Below are 15061 nucleotides of genomic sequence, written 5' to 3' on the forward strand. Positions count from 1 at the left end.
GTTTTCTGGGGCCGGGGCCTGCACCACCTACAACACTCTCTCTCTAAATGCTTCCCTTCTGGAGCCCTCGGCTCAGCCTCTGCCAACTCTCTGCGGGTGAGCCGTTTCTCCAAACAGAGATTTGGGATAGAACCTTATCCTCTGCAGGTGCCTCCTTCTGGAACATCCTCCCAGCCTCTCTGTCTTGAGCCAGATCTCCTCAAGTACTGAAAACTCCTCACCCTTCCTCTTCTCTTCCTCTTTCTTCACCCTCTCCCCTGCTAACCCCCTTAGCCTCTCTCTTGCTTTTCTCCCAACTCTGTTCAGTTTTGCTGACTGGTCCCTTGTTGCACCTCCAGAGCCACACAGGTCCAGGCTCCCCCGCCAGTCCTTCACTTGCATCTGGGCCTCTGCACGCTGCCTCACACTTCTGCACTCAGAACATGCTCCATGTGAGAGGCAACCTCTTCTGTACTTAACCCAGGCACCTGATGGAATTGTTCCCCCTCCCCCTCCCTTTCTGTCTGCGCACTTGCAACACCTAGAATGCACTTGGCCATATTTGTCCGTCCTCCCTTTGTCTTTCTTAGCTTTGGCTGCGCCTGGAACACTTGTGCTTAGATGCATTATTGATGATGATCATTTATCATTCAATATGAATGTCGCCAGGCCTAGTGCTGTAGTTTATTGTTCTGTATGTTCTTTTCTCCCCCTCCCTCCTCTTTTCCCCTATACTCCTTGTCATGCACTTACTATCTGGCAAGTCATTAGGCTTAGCACTGCAGCTTATTGTTTGCTCTTCCTCTCTCCCCCTCCCTTACCTCCTTCCCTCCTGTCATGCATTTGCACTAGTAGAAATGGCTCTTGTTGGGGGTGTATGTGTCCCCTCCGTGATGCCCGTGAGCCCCCAACCCCTCCCACAGACTCAGGCATCAGATGTCTGTTGGGTTTGGGCTCCCCTGTCGCACTGTCATGGCCAGGCACGCCCCTTTTATTTATAGTGCACGCAGCGGAGTGCAACGTCACTCCGCCGCGTGCTGATGCCCTTAAAGGGACAGCACCACACTCCTTCTTTTTCATGCGGACAACAAATATACTTGTAAAAATTCACACCACAAACTACCAAATTAATCAACTTAACCATAACACATTACACACTGTACTCCTTTAATTACAGCCGCCCTGGGTTCCCACCTAACTACCGCGGCCCACCAGGCTCGCTCAGGATACCTGTCCTAGCATATAGTCACTGAGGCGAACAGGTTTCCCTCGCCCTGTCCTCAGGGGGTACCTCCTGCTTGCCTCCGGCATTGGAGATCCACTTGCGGTTGTCCCCTCAGCTGGAGATGGAGGGAGAGGGCCAACACCCCCGCCCTCGTCGGGTACGTCCACCATGTCTTGGTCCTTGGGTGCATCAGTCCTGGTTTCTCCCAGTCTCTTAAAGAAACTCACGTTCCTTGTGACTGATGCCCTGCCGTCCGAGGCAGTCAGCATCGATCCTTTGACTGCCACGACGTCCAATGGCTCTGGATCATAGGGCAGGGACAGCTTCCCATGTGGGTGCCTGTTTTGGATTATCACCTCGTCCCCAGGCACCAGGGGTTGGGGCCGGAGCCCTCTCCTCACATTTTCTTGCTCAGTCCTCAGCCAGCAATCTTGCTCCACTTGCTGGTCATCGATGACCCCTGGTTCCTTCTCTCCGACCTCTGGAAGGAGCCCCCTTGGTGCACCGCTTAAACAGCACCTCCGCCGGGGCCACTCCAGTGGATGTGTGTGGAGTGGACCGGTAGACCCACAGGAATTGGTAGAGTGCTCTTCTCAGGCATCGGCCCTGCCCTTGTGCTATGCAGAACGTTTTGTTCAGGGTCTGCATCACTCTTTCCGCCTCCCCATTAGCTATCGGCCAGAGCGGGGTAATCTTTCTGTGTTGAACCCCGTAACTGTCCATCAACTCTGCAAACCGCTCACCCTTGAATGGCACCCCATTGTCCGAACACAGAGTATTGGGGAATCCGTGAGTGGCGAAGACTTTCTCCAGGGCCACCACCACATGCTCAAACACCACCGACTTGATGAACTCAACTTCCGGATACCTCGAGTATTCGTCTACCACCACCAGGAAGTGTGTGCCTTGCGTGGTGGACCCAAAGTCAGCATGTACTACTTCCCATGGGCACGTGCCTCTTGGCATCACTTCGATGGCAGGCTCCCGTTGTGCTGGGGACGCTGCCTGGCACCATACACAGGCGGCCACATGCTCATCCACCTGCTTTTCTAGTTCGGGGAACCATACCTTGAGGCGGAGACAGGCCTTGGTTTTGGCAGCCCCTTGTTGTCCTTGGTTAGCCAGACCAATGACCTCCTGGACCTTGGCTTGTGGGACCACAATCCAGTTACCCCTCAGCAGGAGAACGGTGGCAGAGAATGATAGTTCCTCCCGTACCTTCCACAGCTGTTCAAGCACCACCTTGGCCTCCTGCGTGCGCCCCGCCAGGCACTCGAGCACGCTCTTCCACGAGTCCTGTTGCATGGCTGTTTTTAGGATGCGATTCGTCCTGGGCTGCCACTGCCTCCAGATCCTCCAGTGGTAAGGCATTCGGGGTTGCCGCTTCGACCACTGCTGCTCCCTGGATGGTGAGATAGGTAGTCGGGTGCATTGTTGGAGCCGGGTCTGTACACCAGCGAGACCCCATACTCAAGCAGTGGAACCATCCATCTTTCAATTCTCGCTGGTGGCTTCGAGGACAACCCGGCCAGGATCGGGAGCAGAGGCTTGTGGTCTGTCACAACCATCACGGGTCTGCCCAGCACATGCAACCAGAAATGTATGCACCCCCACAGAACAGCGAGGGCCTCCCGCTCGATCTGGGAGTATCGCTGTTCAGTCTCCGGCAACACCTTGCTGGAATATGCCCTTGGATGGACGCTGTCATCTGGGCCTATCTGCGTCAACACGGCCCCCAGGCCAAATGGGATGGCATCCACGATGATCTCTGATTGGAGGGCGGGTCAAAGAATGCCACTGTGTGTTCTGCCATAAGGGCGCCTTTAATGTCTTCAAACACCGCTTGTTCGAGAGGACCCCACGGCCACACTGTCTCTTTCTTGGTGAGGGCCCTCAGGGGCTCTGACCTGGATGCCAAGTTCTTAATGAAGCAGCCACAGTAGGTCACCATCCCTAAGAAACTTCTGACCTCGGACACATTCTCAGGTGGGCGTGCATCTTTAATGTCCTTCACCTTCCTGGGGTCGGGGGACACGCCTCCCTCCTTGTATACGAATCTGAAGAATTTTCATGGACGGCTTCAGGAATTCACACTTCTCCCGATGGAGGGTCAGGCACAGTGACTGTAGCCGCTCAATAGTCTTTCCCAGCTTGAGAAGATGATCTACCTCAGTCTTTGCAAACACAAGGATATCATCGCTTATATTCAGCACGCCATCAAGATCTGCCAGGGTGCCTCTGATCAAGTTTTGGAAAACCCCAGCTGCAGATGACACACCGAAATGGAGTCTTTTGTATCGGTACAGGCCCTTATGAGTCGTAAATGTTGTGATATGCCTCGACTCAGGATGCAACACGACCTGGTGGTATCCGGCCCTGAGATCAAGCTTCGAGAAGAATCGAGCCCCTTGTAACTCTGTGATAATATCGTCGATTGTCGGTGTTAGGTGTCGCTCCCTCCGTATTGCCTTGTTGGGGAGCCTCCTGTCAACACATATTCTCACGAATCGGGTTGCTTGGGCTTTCTTGCAACCACAATTGGGGACACCCATGGTGTGGGGCCCTCCACCTTCTCGATGATGTCGAGGTTGACTAAATTGCCCAGCTCCTTGTCCACCAGGTCTCTCAGGTGGAAGGGCACTCTGCGGTGTCTAAGAGCAATGGGCTGCACAGACTCGTCAATGTGCAGCCTCACCGGATCACCAGCCATCCGTCCAATCCCCTGGAACAAGCAAGAGTACTTGTCCAGCAAGTCATGTACAGGTACACAGACTAGGCGAAGCTTACGATTCGCAGGGCCTCCGCCGCTGTGCAGCTCAGCAACGTGTTGTTGCTGACCAGTGTCACGTAGAACCGTGCTCTTATGTTTGCACCTGCATGTTCAACCTTTGCCACAAATGCCCCATCCAGGTGAATCGGCTGGGAACCTCCAAATGGGAATATGCAGGCCCTGGGGGCCGAAAGCTTTGGGTGACTGTCCATGGCATCATAGTGTCCCCTAGCCATCACAATGACGGATGCCCCTGTATCCACCAACACAGGGAAGGGAGACTTATTCACTGACACTATGCTTCATGGTTGTATTCTACTTCTGGACCTGAAGGCCTCCACGCTTGACACAAAGAAGATATTCTCCTCTTCCTCGTCGAGCTGTGTGCCTTCCTCACCCTGATCGACCTGGGCAACATTGGGCGGGCGGGATTGCCGGAGGAAGCCAGACCGCACAGGGCCTCTGTGCACCATCACTGGTAGAGATGCTTTGCACACTGGTGCATAGTGGTCAGCAAGGCCACATCGACCAAAGGTCTTTCCAACCGCTGGACACTCAGCAGGGTGGGGCAGGTCATAACCACACCTCTGTCATGTTTCTCCGGGCCTTCGCCCCCCTCGTGGAAGTTGCCACTGGGCCTCCTGGCACCTCTGACCCCACGCCCCATCGCACATACCTCTTCCGTCTTCACAGGACGTGCGCCCGCCTCCATCCCAGACGCACTTGCCTCTGAGACCTCCTGGCAGCGACCCGGCTCTAGGATGCGAGCCAGGGTGGTCCCAGGTTCCCTCAGCACCTGTCTTCGCAGCTTCCCCGATGAGCACGCCTGAATGAGCAAGGTCCTGATCATATCATTGGGGTCGCCCCATGCACACGCCAGCGACGGACACCTGAGGCGGTCATAAAAAGTGTCCAGCGTCTCATCCTCCTTCTGGTGAGCCGATAACATCACAAAACGTTCATAGTCTGCATTGGCTAAGGGAAAGAAGTGATTGCGGAGAGCTGTCTTTGCAGCATCGTAGGAGCCATCAGCAGGCTGGTGAGATTCACTGTCTTACTGTCGTCATTGTTCTCCATAGTAGCCATGAAGTACATGACAAGGCGGTCAACTCAACGCTTCCATTTGGGCCCCAGACTGGACGGAGGGCCAGAGACATCGAATTCAGGGATAGGTTGGAGCGCCGCTGGGAGCCTCATTTGTGCCATGACTTGAGAAGCAGGAAAAACACCTGGTTGGGGTGCAGGCTGGACGCCTGGTTGGGGTTGAGGTGCAGGCGAGGTTGTGATACAGGCTGGACGCCTGGTTGAGGTGCAGGCTGGACGCCTGGTTGAATCACAGGTGGAGGCTGATCCTGCTGAAATTGCTGGTCAACAGGGTGTCCCCCGTCTTGATCATTAGGCGCACTCATGGGTCAAGCGTACAAGCACCCCAGTTGAATGGAGCAGGAGCCGCAACTCACCCAGCCAGAACAGGCCTCCCAAATTATGAGAAACACACCAGTCCAGGATCCTGACCTTAAATCAGCAGCGTGTGATGATATGATAATGATGTGTTATTTATATAGCGCCTTAATCCAAAGCGCTTTACAGCGCACATATTTACATACAATATCACCAAACCGAAATTGGAACTCATTTATCGACATCCGAAGGATGAAAGGCTGAGTTGGCCTTGCAGAGATTCGAACCTGCGACCTGCAGATGATGCTTAGATCGCAGCACCGAGTGCTCAGGATGATTTCAGGATAGGCAGCTGCCAGGATACACATAATAGGGCCAGAGTCCAGCAGGATAGTCCAAAAAATGAGCCAGGGTCACCTGGGACAGATGCAGGAAAACAGCAGGCCTTCCCAGCGCCTCACCTTCACTCGGCTGAAAAATGCCCAAAAATAGAAAAATCTGCAAAGTTTCACATCAATCTGGGCAGAGATAGCTGTTTAGTATTCATTTTTCAAAAAATTAGGCTTGGATGGGCTTCGTGGTCCTTACCGGAGCTCCACGAACATCCCAGGCCTAGAGATCAAAATGGCCACCGCCACGTGGTGAGCTCCCAGCCCGCAGCTTAGAACGAGCGAAATACATCACTCGAAAAATTTCAAAAATTGAATGAAACATCACTGCCGGGCCCGGGCCAACATCTATACTTGTCGCCACTTTTGCGGGTGTATCAGTGTCTCTGCGATTCCTGTGACCCCCAACCTCACCCACAGACTGAGGCATCAGACGTCTGTTGGGTTTGGGCTCCCCGGTCGCACTGTCCCAGCCGGGCACGCCCCTTTTATTTATAGTGCACACGGCGGAGTGCAACGTCACTCCGCTGCGTGCTGAAGCCCTTAAAGGGGCAGCACCACACTTCTGGCCTAGTACACAGGTTACATTTTGTTAGACCATTCGGAAACTTCAAGGCCTAAGAAGGACTACTGTTTCCCCTGTTCGATTTGAAGCACTTCAGCTGTATATAATCTCTTAACAAATAAAAAATTACAATTTGGAGACTGGCAAGGCTGAGCATGCGCAACTTATCCGGTCTTAAACGCATGCCAAGCGCCCCGTCCTCGTTCTGCGCATGCTCTGGGCATCCATGTCTCAGAGGACTGTGATTACAGAGCATGCGCGGGTTAACGCGTTTTACTCGCGTGCCCGGCCATCTCCTCCTATCCGTGTCCCATCACTGCGCATGCTCAGATGATCAGTATCTCATCTCTAGGCCAGCTCTGCCGTCCCGTCTCTGCGCATGTTTCGTGGATCCGTGTCCCATCACGTGTCACATCATTGCGCATGCTGTGGTGATTAAATCCCATTACTGCGCATGCGCTGTGGATCGTGTCCCGTCTCTGCGCATGTCTGTTCTCCGGGTTTGAGGCCCGGGCTTTGCATATGGGAGGTCCTGAGGTGCGGGGGAGGGGCTCCTCTCTGACGCTCTCTCGGGGAATATTTCGCAGCAGGTGAGTGGATGGGGACCCTGACCCTTCACCCCTCTTTTGGGGCCACACATGTTACATGTTCACCACGTTTCCTTCCTGAACCCCCAGTTAATCCTGTCCCTGTGTCCGCCATGGGGGGCGCTGTATAGCGCAGGGAGGCTCCTGCCCTCCTGCCCCCCCTCCCTGTTCCTTCCTCTCCAATCTCTTATACATTCCTCCCTTCTGCCCCTCCCTCTCTCGCCTGTCTCTTCTCCATTCCTCCCCCCTGCGCCCCTTCCTGTCCCCCCTCTCTCTCATGCCTTTTCTCCATTCCTCCCTCCTTCCCCTGTGCCTCTTCCTGTCCCTCCCTCTCTCCATTCCTCCCTCCTGCTCCTTCGTGTCCCTCCCTCGCTCACCTGTCTCTTCTCCATTTTGCCCTCCTGCCACAGTGCCCCTTCCTGTCTCTGCTCCAGTCCTTCCTCCTGTCCCCGTGGCCCTTCCTGTCCCTCCCTCTCTCTCTTCTCCCTTCCTCCCTCTTTCCTGGTGTCCATGTCCCGCAGATACAGGGTTAGGGTCTGGCATGTGGCTCAGTGCACTAGTGCATTCTCTCGAAGGATCCATGTGTGTGACCTCATGGCCACTGCTCTTAATCCCTGCAGGTCCACCCAGCCCTTCATCGACCCAAGGTTAAGAGAACGGGCGCCACTGAGAAGTTGGTCTATAGCGCCAAGATAGCCCAGTGGGGGTGAACGTGCACTCTACAAATACACCTGGTATGTTCATACCTTTCTCTGTGCCGTCCTATTAAATTCAATTGGTAATCCACTATTGGACCCAAAAGAAACTCCTACCTGCATGGTTTAGTCATTCATTTTGGGAATCGTCAATTCGTGCTTAATTCCCTGCATGCTGTAGCTGCATGGCAGCACTTTGCTGTAGGGGAGGGGAGTGGAGCTGTACAGGGGAATTAAATAGGCACATTGGCCCCCACAGGTAGTCACATTGGGAGCTACAAGTAGTGTTGGTTGTTCTCTTTGCAGATCACCCGGGGAGCAGGGGTTTTATGGTAACCCCTTCCCCTGGAGGGCCTCATTGAAATAGAACTCCAGATGTGCATTTAGGTGGGTGATTACAGCATCTTGGACCCTCTGGATGTTTCATGTGTAGGCAGGAACGGGTGAGCGTTCTGGGGATGAGGTAGACTTGATGGAAAGGATATTATGCAGTGTGGAAGTATGACAGACCCACACTCCCCTTGCCTGCCCACCCGCTAGAGGGGCCAAAACATGCAGTGATTGGAAAGGAAACCCCTTTCCCACGCTTGTAAAAGAAGGTGAGTCAAGGCCAATGACATGCCCACTTGCACCCGTTCATGAACGCTAAGCAATTCAGGTGATCAGCGTATTACAGGCTGAAATCATCTGTATACCTTATCTCCAGTTATTGGAAATAATGACCCACTTGCATTGGTCTAATGATATGATATGATATGGTATTTGTAACGCGCCTATACACAGGTGTTTCAAGGCGCGACGAGGCAGGGAGGGGAGGAACAAGGGGAGACAGACAACGATCCTACTAGGCCAGGTGTCATTCAGATCGCGCAAGTGCAGGGGTGGGGGAGGGGGAAAAGTGCAAGGGGAAGGGGTGGGGGGGAAGTGCAGTACAAGGTAAGTGGCGTAAAGTAATAAATAAATAGGGCCAGCTGGTGGCAAGTGCCCTATTGGCACCCCCTATTGGCAACTATCCCGCGCGCATTCCTGAAGAAGACCCACTTTGAAGCACTCTCCCACACATTGCCCTGGGTTGGGAGCTCCAAGATGTGGCTGCGTCAACTGCTCCTCCCTAGGTCTTCATGAAGTCCTCACAGTTCACGCACTGCAAATATTTATTTATTTTTATATTCATAGCGGTGCAGAAAGCCCACAGCATCTAGGCGCTAGTTGCAGGAAGTGCAAAGTACAATAAGCAAGTAGAGATGGTTGCAACATAATGTTGGACAGTGTAAAACATACTCTGAAGGGTCTCACCTCATGGTGTGGGGGCTGGCTCAGTTGTGCAGCAGAGAACAAGACATAGGTAGGTGTACTTTATTTTATTATTTGTAACGTGCACCTAACCCTGGGGTAACTGGGCGCTTGGACTTGTGACATAGGTACAGATGCATACATAAAGAGTACATAAGACAGCAGTGCTTGTCGGCCATAGGTTACAGGTTAGTCGGCTTGCATATGGATGCAGGTAGGTGCATGGAAAAGTTGCCTGTGGTTACAGTTTGGGCGACAAAGCGGGCAAGAAATGTTAATACAGTGTAGCGTGTGTTAAGGTATATGATTTTCAGCAGAAGGGGGATGAAGATGAGCTTGGGGCCTCCTAGTGTTTCTTATCTGAGAGCCAGGTCTTCACTTTGGCTCTGAAAGACCAGAAGAAGGGTTCAGCTCTGATCATGAGAGGGAGAGAGTTCCAGCATTTGGCATCCAGAACTGGGAAGCTGGCTCTTCCTGCAGTTTTTAGTTTGTACCTCAGTATATTGAGGAAGTGAGAGTAAAAAGTTCTGGTAGGTCTGGCTGGGAGATTTCTAGAGAAATGTCTGACAGGTATTTAGGGGCAGAGTTTGAAAGACATTTATGCGTGATCACAAGAGTGCGGATCGCGATTCTGTTAAAGCATGAGTCCACAAAGCATCAGCACATGGAGCAGGGGGCTACTTCAGGGGAGCAGGCGAGAGGCAGTTTGTATGACAAACCCACTAGCTAGGACCATATGAAGCATGGTGTGGCGGAGGAACACGAACAAGCCAGATGGCGAGAAGTACAGCAGAGGCCTAGCACATATGATATGATATTTTATTTGTATTGCGCTTGTACACAAGTGTTTCAGAGCGCGACAAGGCAAAGGAGGGGAACAGGGGAGAAAACAACACAACAACGATCATACTAGGTCCAGTAACATTGAGAACGTGCATGGGAAAGGGAAAAGGGAAAAAGTGCATGGAAGGGGAGAGTGGAAAGTGCGGCGCAGAGGATAGTAGATAAATAAAAATAGAAAATGGAGGCAATAAACAGTGGTAGTGCAGCCAGCAAGTGGCAAGTGCTGTGTTTAAGGCAGCAGACTGGGTAAGTCTGATAAGTGCAGAAAAAGAAGAAAAAGGGTGTGGGGGGCTGTATGGGTACAGATACAGTCCCCAGTCCAAGGAGTGGCCAGGAGGCAGTGCAGGAGGGTGGCAGGGTGAGCAGGTACCTGGGCCCAGGGGACAGAGGGTGGCCAGGTGCACAGTGCCAAGAGGGAGCAGATCAGCAGGAGAGAGTGGGAGCGAAGGCAGAAGCAAAGAGGAAGGTCTTGAGGTTCTTCAGGAACCGGAGATGGCTCCCTTCAAGTTTTAGATTGGCAGGGAGGCTGTTCCAGAGGGAGGCCCCAGCCGAAGATAAAGATTTACCCCGAGAGAACCAGAGCTTGGGAGACAGTGAGCTTCTAAGATAAGGAGAGGAAAGGCAGAGTACGGCTGAGGAGGTGCAGTAGGAAGTTTGACTTTTTAGAGACCTCAGAGATATGGGTGGAGAAGGAAAGTGTGGAGTCAAGATGACCCTGAGGTTCTTAGTCTCGCAGGTAGGGGTAGGAGGAGGGCCAAGGGAGGCCGGCCGGAGGGTGAGGGAGAAGGATGGAGATGTGCCGATGAGGAGGATCTCAGTCTTGCTGGCATTCAGACAAAGATCATTGGTGGTACACCAATCTTGAATGGCAATTAGGCAGTCAGAGATGAGAGAGGGAGAGGAGGTGACCGAGGGCAGCTGGAAAATTAGTTGAGTGTCATCAGCGTAGCACTAGAAATTTGAACAGAAAATGGCAATGCAGTGGGCGAGAGTTGCCAGGTATTGGTTGAAGAGCCAGGGTGAGAGGTTAGACCCCTGGGGAACCCCACAGGTAGAGAGGAAGATAGATGATGGGAAATACCCCAGTTGGACCTGGGCGGGTCGATCAGAGAGGAAAGAGGTCAGCCAGGCCAGAGCCTGATCAGTGATGCCCAGGTTATCACGGAGACGGTTGAACAGGATGGTGTTGTTGACCGTGTCAAAGGCAGAAGAGAGATCAAGAAGGATGAAGACAGAGGGAATGTTAGAGTCCAGGTTGGAGAGCAGATCTTCACGGATATTCAGGAGAGCAGTTTCTGTGCTTCTACTGGTGGTCATGGAGACAGCCAACAGAATCTCAATGAAGGTTAAGCTGAGAGACATACCGGAAAAGCCTTGCCCTGTGTGGGGGGGGGGGGGTAGTGGCAGGTGTTAGTATAGGGATTAGGTGAAAATAGGAGCAGAGGTAGTTGCAGGTAGAGCTTAGGCACAGTAGCATTGAGATCATGATGCTGGCGAAACTTCGAGCAGGCCCTGTTTAAGCACTATGGTTGAAAAGATATTTTTAGTCCTGGTAGTAGGAAATATTTGTAGGCAGTCTAGTTGTTTCAGAGTATGAATGAAGCCCGCACAAGTGACGAGTGAAGGGCGCACGCTTTCTCTACTGTTTGGCTGTTCAGGCACGAATTCGCTTGCTGAGTGTTGAAGACTTTGATTCTGTTCCCAGTTGCCTTAAGAGCCGTAGCTCTGCCCCTCCAGGAAGAGGAAGCGTAAAGTGAAGCCTGTGTGCCCCTTGCAGCGTTAAGCCCACACGAGTGAAGGGTGCACGTTTCTCTACTGTTTGGCTGTTTGCTGGTAGCTGGATGCCCAGTTCTCTGGGCTTGACAGACCTCAACAAGCACTGACGTAAGAACTAAGTACGGCTGCGTAGTACGTCTCTTATGATCTCAATCATAGGCCACAGCCACAAATTACAGAGCCATAGCTCTAATCTGCAGTGTGCTGCAAAACTGAAAACGGAAGTTCCCGTTCTACTGCTCGTGCCAAGGCTACATTCTGCCCAGTCTCGTGATTAAGATCTATCATCTTTGAGTAGCGGACCAATTTTCCAAAACTCAAGCCCCGCACACATTTACGAAGGCGGGCACTTTGTCTACAAAATACAGAGTTCACACAAAATAAGTCTCTGCTTATAATACATTTGTATTTCTTTTGTATTCTGATGAAATTAGACAACTCATTCTGTGACCGGAGACTGCGGGCCGTGAGCCTTTGATCCGGGTTCGCCTTTGGAAACCGCTACTGTTGAAGAAAGTCAGCACCAGATTAAAAACTGAGATTTCTTGCCGCGTTTCCAGCTACGGTCATTTCCGGTTCGTGATCTAGTGAATTCTCTTTGTGCTGTTTCAACACACTGATCAGCGAGCACCGCCCCTGAGGCAAAGACCCATTCAAGAGCCTGAGCATCTAGTGAGCTTGGCCTCGCAGCAGCGGCGTGGCCAGGCGGTGCCTCGGGCACCGCTTCATTGCTCTTGTGAAAGTGGTAAGTCCATCAGTGTTTGTTACTTCTCACAAAAGACATTAGTGGGTCATTTCCAACATGAACCGGGTAGTATACACCTTATGCTCCGACATACCAGCGATGGGGCGGGCACAATAAATTGGTCTGAAGCGAAAGCACATAGAATTTCAAAGCAGCCATCACAAGACCTTGCACACTTCATCTACTTCGGGCCCTCGGCTATGTAAACTGAATAAAATCTGCAATGGGAAAACCATTTTGAATGCAGACATACGCTCTTTTTGCCACGAAAAGACAACAAAGCAGCTTATAAACGAGGAGATGATTCCTCCAACGGCCGTGAATGACTTGATTGATGCTGTCATGGAATCAACCGAAAATGCTACAAGCAAACGATCAGAATACAATCAATCCTCAGTGAATGAGAATGAGCTGGCGCCCACGAAGCTACCTGCTACTCAATCCGTTCACCCACAATACTTGGATAACCCATGTGCTACTCCTCGTGATGGTAGCTTAGTCCCGCCTATTAAAAAAGTTGTCCAATGTGTCTCTCTCAGATAACACTGTGTTACAAGGGAACTCTGTGCGCCCAATGGGCGATCTTGACTCTGAAGAAGGCAATTCAGGTCATGTGTCTAAGGACATTGCAGTGATCGAGCTTGAGTCCAACGAATCTGACTTCCTTCCACAACAAAGTTTGGATAAATTGTCGTGTTCACTGGAGCTTTTTCGGGATATTAGTCAAGTTGCCTCTGAATTAGAGGCATCATATATTGTGCCAACTCCACGAAAAAGGGACTCTGCGGCTCAACTGTCATCATTTGAACCCTCGGCTGCACTAATTCAAATAATACTAAATGCCTTAAATTTGACAATAAGCACCCTGGTCAAATGATTTGATTATCTGGAGATGAAAATACATCTCCAAGCATCACAGTTGGCCCTTATTTTGGACTGCCAGAAAAACCATGATTCTGGTTGTACTATCACGCAAAAAGTCGACACAGTGGGCTCTGGCTCTGGTATGTCAACCAACAAGATTTCTGTTCTGAATGTACACTTGAAAAATGTTAAGAAATCAAGCGTGCGTATAACCTCGATTGCTGTACAGGTCGATTAATATTGCCTCACTTCGTTGATTGATCAGATTATTACAGTAAACACTCAAGATCCCGCACCAGCGGGGACACTTGATCCTACTTTAACACCGATCACAGTTGAGAAACTGCCATTTACTATTTACACCAAAGATAGTGACATTAATACGAAACTACGAACCGCAAAGACGTGGAAAAATCCTGTCTGTGAAAAGAAAACAAAAAAATATGAGAGCAATTAAAACTGTTACTAGTTCAGCCACCAAGCAATTTTTCAAAGATGTAAAACTACCCCCAAAAAAAGGTCTGTCACTAGCTGCGAGTGCAGTTGCTAAGAAATATTCTTATCTGAATATGGCCTGCAATAATAGAACAGATGAGAGACAGCTACACATAGCACCTTACGCTCCACTTGACGACTTTGTAGAAGTTGCTCATAGCTTGCAAGACCTGTCCTCTGTCGCTACTGACCTTGCCCTGACTGCAATCCCAGCTCAAAAAATGTCAATAACAGACAAGGAAAGTGCTGCCTTAGATGCATGACGGAAAGAAATTAGAAACGTAGTAGATGCCTACATGGCTGGCCTGAGGCCTATGCTACTTGTTAACACTCCAAAAATGATTTCTAAAGACATAGGGCCTCATTACGAGTTTGGCGGTAATGGGTTAACGGCACCAGTAAGGATGCCGGTGCCGTTAACCCCCTTACCGCCGCAATCCAAGGTCCTTTAGCGGGTCCCGCTAAGGCCGCTAAAACCAGCCGCCCTTACCGGAAGCAGCTAAAGGACCAGGGAGCTAATAACGTGACCATTATTAACGGGCCTGTTATTAGCTCCCTCCCCATTCCCATTGAGCCCTATGGGGGCTGGAATGGGAATGGGAAGGGGGATGGGTTCCCTGAATACCGGGTCCTCCAAGGTTGGAATGACACAGTAAGTCCCCATTCAGGGAACCCGGACCCGGTATGCGGTATGCGGCGCTACTAGCACCATGGCTACCACCAACCTCGGAATGAGCCCCAAGTCACGCATTCTGAATTCGGAAAACATACAGGAAAGCCGGACCCGCAAAGGGATACCGGGGTCAATAACCTTACCGCGATTTGCGGTACCATTATTGCCACCTTCCCCCTGCCCATTGAGCCCTATGGTGGCTCGAATGGGGAATGCCATTTTCAATGGGGACTTACCGGTCCCGCAAAGGTCGGAATAGACCGGTAAGTCCCCATTGAATGAGGGCAGACAGGGTCCCGTTATTGGCGGTGGTCATGCCGCAAATAGCGGCATGACTACCGCCAGTCTCGTAATGAGGCCCAGAGAGTTGATGATCCGAATGACGCTCTGGGTCAAATGAAGTTGCAACGATTGCATTTTGATGGCAAGTTAGCCACTGCTGTAACTGTTAACACTTCTAAAGAATATCATCAAACTAAACTCAGCCCCTCAAGGGGTTATGTGACGGGTATGGCCAGGGAGGTGGATAACCTATTGAAATCAATAATGCTACCCAAATCTATGCAAGCTCCTACAGTGCAAAAACCCAAAGAGGCGGACACGGGGGAAAAAAGACCCCCCCCGCGGCTGCCCCTTCTCTATCATAATTGGCTGTAGACAGGCCCCATTCACGCAGTACGATCTAAATCGTCACAGCACAATGGAATTAATTTCTGACGTGCCGGCCTCAGAAGATATAGGGCCTCATTCCGACCCTGGCG

The 15061-nt window shown here is 51.4% G+C and overlaps 1 long non-coding RNA gene across 1 annotated transcript in view; it reads left to right on the top strand.

Moving 5' to 3' along the window:
• The first annotated feature begins 6853 nt into the window (after positions 1–6853).
• LOC138570315 (uncharacterized) overlaps positions 6854–15061 on the top strand; it is a 30169-nt gene continuing 21961 nt past the window's right edge. The window contains exons 1-2 of the long non-coding RNA XR_011303438.1: positions 6854–6919; positions 7537–7650. This is a non-coding gene — a long non-coding RNA (uncharacterized lncRNA). The remainder of the gene's footprint in view (positions 6920–7536; positions 7651–15061) is intronic.

This window comes from Ambystoma mexicanum, chromosome 2q (genome assembly GCF_040938575.1).
Source record: "Ambystoma mexicanum isolate Mex_15411 chromosome 2q, UKY_AmexF1_1, whole genome shotgun sequence".
Taxonomy (NCBI): domain Eukaryota; kingdom Metazoa; phylum Chordata; class Amphibia; order Caudata; family Ambystomatidae; genus Ambystoma; species Ambystoma mexicanum.